Genomic DNA, 14,604 nt, shown 5'->3' on the forward strand with positions numbered 1-14,604 from the left:
GAAGATTTTAAAATTCCTCCCTCAGTAATTTGTAGAACAAATAGACTTTAAGAATCACTAAGAGTATAGAAGAAGAAAAAAAAAAAACAGTATAGAAGACTGTGGGATTCCCTGCTGGTCCAGTGGTTAGGACTCTGCACTCTCAATGCAGAGTGCCCAGGTTCAATCCCTGGTTGGGGAACTAAGACCTCACAAGCCATGTGGCACGTCCTCCTCTAAAAGTAAGGTTTTATCAACATGGGTTTCATTACAGAATCTAAATATTCTCTAAATTATGAGGAAAAAAAGAATATAGATAATCTGAATATCACCAACAGCCATCCTGACCTAATCAATATTTATAGACCACTACAACCAACAACAGTGAGACAGACATTCTTTTCAAATGTACGTGAGAATTAACCAAACTAAATTATATCCTGGGCCACAAAATAAGTCTCAATCAATTTCAAAAGATTTAAATCTTATAAAATATATTCTTTGCCTCCAGTGGAATTAAATTAGAATTCAGTAAGAATGAGAAAACTGAAAAAAAAAACAAAAACCCAAATATTTAGAAATTAACATGCTTCTAAATAGCTCACAAGTCAAAGAAAAAATCATTAAAGGAATTTTGAACTGAATGATATTGAAAATGTGACATTATCAAAATGTGTGAGATACAGTTAAAAAACTGCTTAGAGGAAAGCTTATCAAGTCTAAATGCTTATTTTAGAAAATAAGAAAGGTCTAAAATCAGTGATCTAAGGTTCTATGTTAAGAAGCTTTAAAAAAAAAGAGTAAAATAAACTCAAAATAAGTGAAAGGAAGAAAATTTAAAAAAGAAATAAATGAAATAGAAAACAATTAACAGAGAAAATCAACAAAGCCCAAAGTGATTGTTAGAAAAGACTAATAAAATAGATAAACCCCAGGGAGAATGAGCAAGAAAAAGAGAAATCATAAATTACCAATATTAGATATAGGAAAGAGAGAAATAGAACAAGAGAGAAAGAAGGGAGGGAGGGAGGGAGAAAGGGAGAAAGGAAAAAAAAAAGGGCAAACAGAAGGTCACTGTTCTCAGAATTGAGAAGGGTCTCAGGATGATAAAAGGGTAGTTAGTAGCAGAAATCACCCTGGGATTCTGAACAGACTCAAAGAATGTGGTGAGTAGAGATGACCATGGAAAAGATGCCAAAAGAAATATTATATGAAACACAGAGAAGTCTGAGGTGTAAACATCTGCACACCTCACAGGCCCTGAACAGTACATCACATTAAAAAAAAAAAAAAGTGGAGTTTGTTATGATGCCCCCAAATCCCCAAGAAAATATTAAATTTCAGTAAAATGTGACTAAAGAAGGAAAATATGTAATGTCGTCTAAAAATTTTTCCATTAAAAATAGTTACAATAAAATCCAGCCCTTAAGCAAAAATTTTCAAAGTTTGTTCCTTTGAATATGGTCTATAGCTATTCTGCAAAAAAAGAATTCTGAGGAAATTTTGGAAACATTGCTAATGGCATTGGCTACCCTCCTCTTAAAGATTCATAACGTACATCAACATGTTAGTGACTCCAGGTGGCCTAATGGTATGAAAGTCAGTCTGTCTCTCTTTAACGTTGTGGTCCCCAATTTTATGGGACCACAAAACTTTTCTTTCATGGAATACCTATTAACATTCCAAGGAACCATTATTCTTTGGAATACATTTTGGAAAAAACCGATCAAAGGATTAAAACGTAGCTAACAACAGTACTTGCTGTAATTTGTTACTATTAGACCATTCTGCAAAGTTAAAAGATGAGTGATAACTTGATTTTACATGAAAATTTTCTTTGAAGGAACTTGAAGCACAATGGACTCAAGATTTTCTGACAGACTTAGACTGACAGATAAAACTCTATTTCTTGTTTCTATTTTGTCTCTGTATTTAATAGCATTTATTTGTAGCCTTCAAATAGGAATTTCTAAAATCTGGGAAAGTAATCTCTCCAGATTTAAAAAATCTAGAAAAGTAAGAGAGAATAATGAAATACTGGCCTTTCACCTGCATGTTTATTACATCTCATACTAGAGAAAAAAAAAAACTGGTTCACTTATGTTTATGATTTTTGCATATTAGTGAATATTGTCAAAGACATGGAAAGGAAAGTAACTGGAGCACCTCTACTATCTATATAATTTTTCCTCTGTAACCTTGGGGCTATATATTACAGTATAAATAATGCTTAGAATCTACAATCTTAACCTTTACTAGAGACTACAGGAGACGCAATGAGTTTAAATGGTAGTCCTTTCAGTTAAGATCAAAGAAAGTCTTCGTGAGTAGTTTATTGCTGTTTATAATTATTTTTGCTATTGATATTTATTCCCTTATTACAAAACAGTGTGTCAGTCTCTAGGCATTTTTGTTTAAATACTGGCTAGGGTCACAAGTGAAATGAAGTTTGGTCCTCATTTACCTCATACCAGCAGTTGGGTTGGCACGCAGCTGCAGAACTGCTGGGGCTCTTTTTATTTAATTTGGCATCCCTTCCTGAGCAGTACTGAGACTTTTACTTCAATGACTCCACTGGGCTTTGCCATAATTTCTATGTTGTATCAGTGAAGTCTGCAGAAGAGATGCCTAAGCAAACCTGAAAGCAGGTTAGGAATGCTTCTACTTTAAGTATTTTTAACTCAGTGAAGGACTCCCAAATATAAATTAAGCCCATTAAAAATTACATTTTCATTTAGTTAAGAAGCTGATTTTTAAAGTATATTGTGTGTGTGATAGTCGCTCAGTCACGTCCAACTCTTTGCGACCCCATGGACTATATAATCCATGGAATTCTCCAGGCCAGCATACTGGAGTGGTTACCCTTTTCCTTCTTTAGGGGACCTTCCCAACTCAGGGATTGAACTCAGGTCTTCTGCATTGCAGGCAGATTCGTAACCAGCTCGTCTTAATACTGTCAGTGAGTGCGTGCGTGTGTGTGTGTGTGTGTGTGTGTGTGTGTGTGTGTGTAAGTGTTTGTCCTTTTTGCACAGATTCTCTTGGAATAATTTTCCTAGACTGAATCAGACTGTCAAGAAAATATATGTCTAAATTCTGAGTTAAGCATGTGTTAATTACATGACTTGGTTGTATGTCTTAACCTGTACAATCCTGAGATTATTAGGGGAGTAATAATCTCTCTGACATGCTCTGAGTATGCAGGGATAACATATAAAAGTCACTAGGACAGGGTCAGGTACATAACAGGTTGTTAATAAATACTTTGTTAAATGCATTTATGGAAAAATGAAAACTTTAACGCTAAGTGAATTTTACTTCCGCAGTCAGAAGAAGAGAAAACAGCTTCACCCAGTCTACCTTTCTGTTTCACATGTCCTGTGTTGGTGGACATAAATGGGAAAGAAAGGGAGCCAAAGGAAAGAGATTTTCATCAGATTCTGAAAAGCAGGATTGTCAGAACTGGATAATATCTCAGAGACGATTTGATCCAGTGCCCTAAGTTTACAAGTGAGCAAACTAAGTTCCAAAGAGTGTAAGTAATTTGCCCCCAAATCACAGAGAAGTTAGTGACAAATCCAGAATTGGAGCCCAATGTAAATGTGGACTTTTCTTGTAATGAGGATTATTAATATTGTATGAGGTTAACAGTGTGGAAAAATCTTCCTTTTCATCAAAATGTCTACAAATAATAAATGCTGGAGAGATTGTGGATAAAAGGGAACCCTTCCACACTGTTGGGGGAATGTAAACTGGTGCAGTCACTATGGAGAACAGAATGGAGGTTCCTTGAAAAACTAAAACTGGAGCTACCATTGGATGCAGCAATCCCACGTCTGGGCATATATCCAGGGAAAACTCTAATTCAAAAAGATAAAGGAACCCCAATGTTCATAGCAGCACTATTTATTAATACAATAGCCAAGCCATGAAAACAACCTAAGTGTCCATCAACAGATGAATGGATAAAGAAGATGTGGTGTATACATACATACACACACTCACTCACACACGCTGGAATATTACTCATCCATTAAAAAAAAGAATGAAACAATGCCATTTGCAGCAACATGGATAGACCCAGAGATTATCATATTAAATGAAGTAAGTCAGAGAAAGACAAGTATCATATGATTATCTTATATGTGAAATCTAAAAAAATAGTACAAATGAACTTATCTACAAAACAGAAACAGACTCAGACATGGAAAACAAATTTATGGTTACCAAGAGAAGAAGGCATGGGGAGAGATAGATTAGGAGTTTAGGATTAACAGAAACATACTACTTTATATAAAATAGATGACCAACAAGGACCTACTTTACAGCACAGGGAACTCAATATTTTGTAATAACCTGTCAGGGGAAAGAATCTGAAAAAGAATATATATATATATGTACACACACACACACACATATATACATAAGTCTGTACATATGTTCTCAGTCGCTCCGTCATGTCTAACTCTTTGCCATCCCATGGACTGCAGTCTGCCAGGCTCCTCTGTTCACGGGATACTCCAGGCAAGAATACTAGAGTGGGTTGCCATTTCCTCCTCCAGGGGATCTTTCCAACCCAGGGATCAAACCCACATCTCCTGCATTTCTTGCATTGGTAGGCGGATTCCTTACCCTTGAGTCACCTGGGAAGTACATATATAGTATGTATGTATAACTGAATCACTTTTCTGTACACCAGAAACTAATACAACATTATAAATCAACTATGAAAAGTGAAAAGTAAAAGTGAAGTCGTTCAGTTGTGTCTGACTCTTTGTGACCCCATGGACTGCAGCCTACCAGGCTCCTCCGTCCATGTAATCCTCCAGGCAAGAGTACTGGAGTGGGTTGCCATTTGCTTCTCCAGAGGAACTTCCTGACCCAGGGATCGATCCTGGGTCTCCCAAACTGCAGGCAGATGCCCTACCATCTGACTTCCATTTAAGAGATATCTTCCTTCAACTAACTTGAAAAATAGTTCTCTTTTATTGTTTTCTTTTTTTCCCCTTTGTTAGCTTTTAATTTAATCCATTTGGAGTTTTCTTTTGTTTAGATTATAAGGTTAGGATTAGCTTAATGCTTTTCCCCCCAAATATTTAGCCAAATGACTCAGCACTATTTATCTAGCAGGCTCTCCCTTTCCTACTGACTTACAGTGTGACTTTTATACTAACACCAATATCTATGCTCACTTCTTTTACTCCATCAATCTGTCTGTTAATTTTTGTGCCCAGAGGATGCTGTTATAATTGTTTTAATTCTTAAAAACTGTTGTTTCTTAAATTTTTATTTTATATTGAAGTATAGTTATTAACAACATTGTGTTAGTTTCAGGTGTAAAGCAAAGTGACTCAGTTATACATCTAATCTTTCTATTCTCTTTCAAGTTGTTTTCCCATTAGATTATTACAGTTCCCTATGCTATCCAGTAGGTCCTTGCCGGTTATCTATTTTAAATATAAGTGTGTATATGTTAATTCCAAACTCCCAGTCTATAACTGTTGTAATTATATCATATGTTTTAATAAGAAGTACAAAAAGTTCACCTTCATTAATATTCTTTAAGAAAAAAAATGAAGTCTTTGCCCAATTATTTTTTAAGATGATGAACACTGGCAAGTGGAAAAGATTAATATTCCATGCAAACCAAATAAAACCCATAAGAATTTTGATTGGAATTACATTATATATAAAGATTAATTTGGAGAGAACTGGCATTTTTATTATAATCATTTTTCAGGAGTATGATATATCTTTTTATTTATTCAACTGTTCTTTGACATTGCTCAGTAAATTCATGTAAAGACTTTAAAAGCATGCAGCAATGATCTAGGAAGAGAAAATTAATTGTACCTGAAGAGATCTGGAAAGACACTTTTATGACCCGAAAGAGGAGAGCTCTACAAATGTAGTCAAATGAGGTACATGGTATTTCATTACTTAACTCAACACAGGCTATCTAAATTATACAGTTCCCTAACAATTTGTTATTCAAAATCTTAACCACATACACGTATCAAGAGTTAATTTTCACTGGATTCTGACCAGATAGGGCACTCTGCTTGATGTTGGAAATATGGTCCCTGCTCTCAAAGGCGTTTACAATCTAGTTGGGGAAATTTTTCATGCTAAAAGCACCAGCTCTAGAGAATAGATCTTAAATGTTCTCAGCACACACACACTCACTCACACCAAAGGTAATTATGTGAGATGACAGATGTGATAACCAATCTTATTCTTATAGTCATTTCATAAGGAATATATGTATCTAATCATTACATTGTACACCTTAAATTTACACAATATTACATGTCAATTATATTTCAATACAGCTAGGGGGAAAAAGCACCAGCTTCTCTTATTATTCTAATCCTTAAGTTAATGTAGCTTATCACTAAGTGGTTTGATTTTTTTACTTTTATTTCCAGACCAAGGTAGAGAAATTTCTCCACAAATTTCTTGGTCATCAAGGAATTAATTTTGGGCAGGATCCCAGGTCTGTTCCTTGGATGCGGGTCAGCATCGCCATCCTCAAAGCTACCAGAGGTGGTATATTAAGAATGCCAACCTGGAAGTCAGACTGAGTTTGAATTATGACCCTTTGGCCTTTAGCTATGTGACTTTGGGTAAGTTATTTAATCACCTTTGCCTCAGTTTCCCCAAATACAAAATGAAAGTAGTCATAGTACTTATAGGATTAAAGGACTGCATGAGATAGTCCGTATATATTGTACTTAACACCGTGCCCCACACAGAGAAGGACTCAGGCGCGTTACTTAATGCGCGTTCTCCTGAGCAGGGAATACATTTCAGCTCAGAAGGCAGCTCTGCTTGGAAGCACAGCTATGTCTCCTGTAAATGATCCAGACTAGAACAGAGTTCTACTTCCCCCCAAGGGTGTGGGGGAATTATCCTCTCCTCTAGTAAAATCTAGGTCCTACTCTTGAAACTACTGGTAAGTGGGATAATAAACCCAAAACTATGCAAAGATGGTGACAGGTACTTCCCCTGCGATTTCAGTGTTTCCCATTAAATGATAATTCCATGCCAAGGTAACAGCTTTGAAAATCCTTCACTGAAAGTCAATCCTCTTTTCCCCTAAATTGTGTTTATATTGAATGACTCCAATATTAGGTACCAAGTGCATCTTTAAATGGGTGGAGAAGAGGATTTCTGGGGTATCAGCTACGTCTCTGGGGATGACTGCCTGTTTTCAGTTCACAGCTTTTCCTGACAACCTTCTGTAAGAATAGGACCATTTAAGTTAGAAATGGAAATGAGTACTTTGAAACTCAGAGAAGTTTTCTTAGAAACATCTTAAGAAGGTAAGATCCTCAGGCAAACTCATGTGAGGTATTAGCACAATTGAACCTAATGACTGGACATTTCTGGACCTCTCACCAGCAAGGCATGGGAAAAGAATTCTTGCTCTCATGGCCCTGGTGGCTTGGGAAATATGGGAAGACAAGGCAAGCACGGTATCTCATCAGGAAACCCCCCAAGAATACTTCTCTTTATGGGCTGGTTCCTTCTCACCTTTCTTATCCTTCTCTTTTTCTTCCATATGCATCCTATTTCTTCCAGCCAGAGACTATTTCCTCTTCTGGGTAATACAGTTACTTGGGGAAGAAATTTATAGTAGTGACAAGGAGATATATTCCCTTACCCCATCCCCAACTCTGAGTGTGAGACCAGAAAAATAACTAAATTATCAGTGTGGTCAGTTCCATGTAGAGGTTTAATGTGAAAGACTCAGGCCCCAAGTTGGAATGTAGTCTAGTTAGTCTCATCAAATAAACCAGAGTCAGCTGAAGGTGAGTGGTCTTTTTACCAGGAACTCAGTAAAGAGGGCTTCCCTGATAGCCCAGTTGGTAAAGAATCCGCCTGCAATGCTGGAGACCCCAGTTTGATTCCTGGGTTGGGAAGATCTGCTGGAGAAGGGCTAGGCTACCCACTCCAGTGTTCTTGGGCTTCCCTTGTGGCTCAGCTGGTAAAGAATCTGCCTGCAATGCAGGAGACTAGGGTTCGATTCCTGAGTTGGGAAGATCCCCTGGAGAAGGGAACGGCTACCCACTCCAGTGTTCTGGCCTGGAGAATCCCATGGACTGTATAGTCCATGGAGTCGCAAAGAGTCAAATACAACTGAGCAACTTTCCCTTTCTTAGTAAAGAGGAAGGCACTGGTTAAGAACATAGGTTCTAGGGACTTTCACAGTGGTCCAGTGGCTATAACTCTGTGCTGCCTAATGCAAGGGGTCCGGGTTCCATCCCTGCTCAGGGAACTAGATCCCCTATGCCACAACTAGAGATCCCACATGCTGCAACTAAGACCTGGCATAGCCAAATAAACAAAGAGAGAAATATTAAAAAAAAAAAAAAAAAGAAGAAGAAGAAAGAAAAGAAAGAACACAAATTCTAACATCAGATAGCCCCAGATTTGAATCTGGATTCTACCACTTATTGACTGTAAGACTGGAGCAAGTAACTTAATTTCTCTTAGCCACCGTTTGTTTGTTTAGTCAGTAAAATGGGGGTAATACCATTTATTCCAAGGGGATGAATATGGTTGTCGGTTTAAGAAGCTCATCACAATGCAACGTAATTCATATAATCAAGTCCAAGCAGACAGTAGCTATTTATTGTAAAAAGTTGAATCAGAGAATCAAATTTGCTCAGTGCCATAAAGCACTTACTTCACAGGGATGTATTCATATCCCTTTGGCAAGAGTAGCTTCACAGATGGATGCATCAGACTATAAATGTGTGATGCTGTTCACCATGAAGATCGTCCAACTAATTACCCTTAGTCAGTTTCTCTGTTCACTAAGCAGGCTTCTAACAGGGCTTTCTGTGTAGCTTTGTAATAAGGACACAATATGCTCATCAGATCAGCTGACTTGAACATTCAGGTCTGTTTGGCCATTATAGCTCTCCTTAGAATAAATAAAGCAGCATTCCAGTTTATACATCAGCCTCTTGTGAGTCCAGCTGCACCCGAGATTGATCAACTTTGACAAAATGAACCTCTAATCCTATGGAGTGTTGTGCTGCACCAAAGTACTAGCCCTCCAGGGGGCTCTGAACTGCCAACTGCTGACCTGCAAGACAGATATAGCCTGGAGACCACTCTCCCTGACTACACAGAGTTTTTAAAATCATCTGAGCAAATATTTGAAAATCAGGAGATTTCACCAAAAATGTGAATACAAGTTTCCAGCTTCTTTTGAAAACCCAGCCAAAGGGTTAGAGCTGAGGCAGCTGTTTCCTGTCAGAAGGGCCAGTCTCCTCAGTTCAGCATCCCAGCTCTTAGACCTGGTCATTTCAGTCAGCTATCACCGGGTGGGCCTAAGAGGATTTACTTTTGTGATTCCTGTTCTAGACAAGAACACTTTGAAGATTTCCTTGGGGTTTTTACTCCTTGCAAAAGAAGGAGAAACTCAGGAAGGAAAAAGCCAGTCAAATGAACACCATTTAGTATAAACAGATGATAAGTTTGGAAACACACCCATGTTTTAGGAAACACTTGGACTGCGACAGTCTCCTGGGCACTTCTTTGCATGAGCAGATGGGACCACAGGGACCTGGTAAGAGGCTGTATCTGGGGAAGGAGTATTGAGGCTGATTAACTGACAGGGAGGAAATGGGTGACTTGGGGGCAGAAGAGAGAGAGAGAAGGGCAGCAAGTATTGGTGAGGCATCAACCACTCCTATTCTTTAACCTTCTCTCTCCACAACTCCTGTCCCAAAAAAGACCTGCTTTTGACCAGCATTGGAGGAAGTGGTGAGACAGGGTAGGGGTTAGGGTTATGGTAGAGTCCTAGGTGGCAGTGGGGTATTCAGCATCAGCACCGAAAGAGAGGTTAAGAGGAAGTCTCGGCCATCCTGCTAGACCAGCCAGCGCTTAGTGGCCATTCACAGGAAAGAGACAGAGGGTAAGTAAAAGGTTAAGTGCTGCCTGTAGAACTCTAATCAGGCATTTTCATGAACTTCTCACAAGTTCAGCAGATAGTGCTATTCAAGAAATCTTTATACCCAACAGGATAGGAAATAAAGTTTAATAACCAATGAGGACATCAAGGGAGAGAGAATGTTTAGGAGAATTCTCAAGCTGCCCTTCAGTTAGAGCATCTGGAGAAGTGATCTAATTTCAGAAACTGTCTGCCTTAAGCCCTTCTCTTTATGATCTAGATGAAGGTCACACAATTAGATTTCCGTGGCCCATTCCAGGGCATCCGTCAATTGGCTCTACACATCAAACCACATCTTTTGGCTTCTTGCTTTATAAAAAGTCAACATGACTGGGCAAATCTCTAAGCCATCCTCCAGTACTTTCATTATTCTCCACCTCTGCCTTTGCTTCTGTTGCTTCCGGTGCTTAAAATACACGCCAGGTCTGCTTTCAGCCATGTCCACTAGTTTCACAAAGGCCTATCCTGAAGCTTGCCTCCATCTGTCAGTTATACTGATCACGACTTGCCTCCCCTGAGACAGTGGTGGTCCCACAGGCACCAAAGGAGGTACATTAATCCGGGAGTTGCATCATCGGGGCTGTGGCTGTAATGATGACTCTGAACAAGTCAATTTGACATCTCAGCATACAATCTTTAGAGGCTAAGTGATGTAGTCTCTGAAGGCTGATAGCAGCAGCAGAGGCAGGATGCACACCCTCGCGCTCTGACTTTTGTCTCAGTCTGCGGTTCTTTACACTAAGAGTGCGCAGGGTTGCACACTTTCAGATCTCTTAGTTACCAACCGTAAACAGATTTGTTCAGATTACCATCGAAGGTAGAGATGGGAATTAAATCAGGTGTTGCGCTGATACATTATCCCAACTCCACAGCCTAATGAGAGGTATCATCTCCAAGTAAATACCTCCTGGGCTTACATTACACATTCTGATTCAGAAACTGCGCTTTTAAAGAAGGTATAAGGTGAATCACTGTGGACTGTTGATACTTGCTTCTTTTCTACCAATGAGGTTTTAAAAAGCAAGAATGTATACTTGAATTCAAGTACAGTTTAAGGTACAATGGGTTGGAATATTGGAGAACACAGCAATAGTATTTTTTCATCTCAAGTACCTCTCAGTAGATAATTAACCTGGGCTATGATAAAAAAAAAAAAACAACAATTCTATTAGGCCCATTTCTCTTGTGGCTAATGCTATTGTGCTACTTGCTGTGGTATTTTTTCTTTGCTTCATTTTAAGCAGACCACGCACTGTAATATTGCAAGCATTACCATTTTTGTAACTGTCCCACTTTCCTCCTTGCAATAAAAAAGCCACAGCAGACAAAAACATGAAGTTTTATATGTTCACTCATGAAGACACAACTCTTATGAAAATCCAAGTGGCAATCTAGATATAGCCTTTTGGTGGGTTTCCTGTGCAATCAACTAAGAGAAGTAGCTCTTTTATCCATATAGAATACAGAGTTTCCAGGATACTCCTCTGTTCTGATGCATACTTTGCCCCATACTTGAAGCTTGTATGAAAGGAAAGTTTGATCTATCGCAGAGAGTTCTAACTTTTGTGGATGGGTATCACAAACCCCTTTGGCAAACTGGTGAAGGCTGTGTATACTTTCTTAGAATGATGGCTTTATAATTGCATAATAACTTACACTGGAAACCAGTTATACTGAAGTACAGTTTTATCCACGAACCCCTTGTGTCAAACTTATCACATGCTCACTCAGGCCCCTCCATCTGCCTAATTTTTAGCTTTACAAAGCTTTTCAAATTTTTAGCTTTTTAAACTATGAGGTTAGAAATACAACCTCTTAGTACAGAGTCAAACAAATATGGAAACTCAAGTCCAAAGCCCAAGTCACAAAGTGCCAAGACATTGGATCACATCGGGGAACAGGGCTAGCTAGTTAGCAGGTGGCTGCTGACCTGGGATGAAGCCAGGGCAATGCAAAGGCTCTCTTCCTGCACCCCCCAAATCCCTCTTCTTGTCCACTCATGCTTGAAATCCCTTAATAGAGTCTAACTCCTTGGGTTTAATTAAATAGAGGATTTACTCTTGTTGAAAAGCAAAAACCCCTGGGAGAGGTAATTCTCTATGCCAAAGATTTTCAAATTTATATTCAGTAGTAGAATCTATTTTTCAGATTTAACTTTAAATATAATGCTGATAGGTAAATAGATGCAAGTTTTATACAAATTTAGTATAATGTTATATGTTGTATGTAAATAAGAATATATATATATTTACAACATTGGAAACAGGCTATTTTGATAAAGACAAATTATGACATCAAGGTTTATGGATAATAGTGCAGCTTTACATTTATCAGAGCATACACCTTATTTCTGTATTTTATTTTGCCTGCACAAGATGGAGAAAATCTTGTCATCATGTGAAATCTTGTCATCGTGTGAAATGTTAAACAGAATCTCTGGAAGGAACCTTAGTAATACTTTGGTTCACCCCCTTGTCCCCCTACAGTAATGTCAGCTTTAAATGACTGTATAAAATACGGCATAAGACAATATGTAATGATTGCCAACAGTCATAACTACAACTTTCAGAGCACTTATTTGTACCAGGACCTTTACTAAGTGCTTTGAATTATTTCATTTAAATCTTAATACAATCCTGGGACTTCCTCAGTAGTCCAGTAGTTAAGAATCTGCCTTCTAATGCAGGGGACACAGGTTCGATCCCTGGTCAGGGAACCAAGATCCCACTTGCGGTGGGGCAACTAAGCCTGTGTGCGGCAACTAGAGAGCCTGTGGTGCAACTACTGAGCCTGTGCTCTCTGGAGTCCAAATGCCACAAGGAAAGACCTTGTACGTCATAACTAAGGCCCAACACAGCCAAAAAAAAAAAACAAAAAAAAAACCAAACCTCAGTATAATCCTATGAGATTCTCTTATCATGGACATTTTACCCATAAGGAAATGGAGGCCATTCCTGTGACAATCTCCTTCTATTAATAGTAAGAGTCCACAGCAGGCAGTCTACCCCAGAAATGTGATGCTCCCAGCTAAAAAGTGGTTGGAGTTTGGTGTGGGGTTGGTCTGGGAACGCATGCAGGATCTCAGCCCAGAAATCCAAGAAATAACAGTGTAGACAAGAACTTAGAGAATGTTCATTACCGGATGAGGGTATGGCCTCCAATGACCTCTTCCCACCTCCAGATGGGCTTTTATGAGAGAACCAGACATGAGCCAGTGGCATTTGCCACATCACTTTCTTCAGGTTTGTCAGCACTCCAAAGCAAAGCAGAACTAACGTTCTCAATCACCTCAACCTCCAAAGGCAATACACCACTCTATCACCACCATGTTGGTAGAGTAGGCTACGAGTCAAGAAGAACATGAAAAGTCACTGTTTTCTTGGAAACTCTTTCAGGACAAGCTGAAGAGGAACCTCTCTTTAGTGACAGAAATGGGGGGTGTTGAACATGCCATCGCAGTTCTTGGGTAATGACTGTGTGTCATAAATAGGATGTGGCATTTCTAAATGTCTTTAAAGCTATTTCCTTTTGTTCAACTAATTTAATTTACCAAATGCTCCTGGGAAAAGGGAGGGGGACAAGATGCTGACTCTACATTTCCGGAAAATTCAACATTTTCTTCTGAAACTGTTCTCGCAGAAATCCCGTCTGCTTGTTGTCTGCTGGCTCCCTCAAACCCTACCTCTGTCAAAATTCTGCCCTGGCAGGTGTGGGAAAGAATAGAGATGCAGAACTTGAGTGAATACCCACATCTGTTTTTGGAAAAAAGGAACAGAAGCAGCACAGAAGGAAGTAAAAGAGATAATTGCTGGCTTGAACTACAATACATTTTACTTGTGGGCAGAGGGCCAGCTTACAGCAGGCAGAATATGCAGGCCCATCTTATTGGAATTCAGGGGTGGGCCTCCATTCTTGTCCGGAGACAGCTGTAAACCAGCAGCCCATAGCATCACAATCAGGCACCGGGTTTTGTCAAGGAATGCTGATATGTACAGAAGCAGCGTTGTCTGCTTCCACTGCACCCCTGCTAGTGAAATGACAGTCAATCTCTGATTCCAGATGACAAGAACTGGATAAAAACTTAAAACAAATGGCGACCTTTCAAAAGATTAATTTGTTTACCAACAAAATGTTCCCTCTTTGTCATCTGAGATGGGGGTGACCTTCACTTTCCCATATCTAGGCTGAAAGGATGCTGACTATAGTCATCTGTTAAGTTAACTCCATCTCAGCAATTATTCCCTTTTTTATTTTTAGTGACAAGAAGGGTTTATTAATTCACTCTGCTTCTTGTTATGGTTTATAAATGCAACAAGCTCATTCTGAATTACTGCAGTGTAACATCAATTTGTTTAAATCTAATTCTGCTACCATTGCCAAATTATGTTGAGACTGTAATTGTGGCCATATGCATGGGCTTAAAACACAATCATGTTGTGAAATAGTCCTTCTTTCTGCCCCCACCCCTCCTACTCACCCCCACCTTACTTCTGGTGCTTCTTCTAATCATTTGACATTAACACAATTGCCTCACTTTCCATTACTTTATCACTTCAGAAATAAATGCACTTTCAGTGAGAGATTACTATGCATACCCCAAGTGAAACAGTAAAGAATGAAACTATGATTTGTGAAGTGTGGTTGCTACCCAACTAAGTTAG

General features: G+C 38.9%; 1 protein-coding gene and 1 non-coding gene across 2 annotated transcripts in view; one reads left to right on the plus strand and one right to left on the minus strand.

Moving 5' to 3' along the window:
• IQCH (IQ motif containing H) overlaps nucleotides 1-14,604 on the minus strand; it is a 228,544-nt gene that overhangs the window by 169,637 nt on the left and 44,303 nt on the right. The gene's annotated exons all lie outside the window — the stretch shown is intronic.
• TRNAE-CUC (transfer RNA glutamic acid (anticodon CUC)) lies at nucleotides 109-181 on the plus strand. Its single transcript has one exon. It is a non-coding gene; the product is annotated as a tRNA-Glu (tRNA).

This window comes from Dama dama, chromosome 12 (assembly GCF_033118175.1).
Source record: "Dama dama isolate Ldn47 chromosome 12, ASM3311817v1, whole genome shotgun sequence".
Taxonomy (NCBI): domain Eukaryota; kingdom Metazoa; phylum Chordata; class Mammalia; order Artiodactyla; family Cervidae; genus Dama; species Dama dama.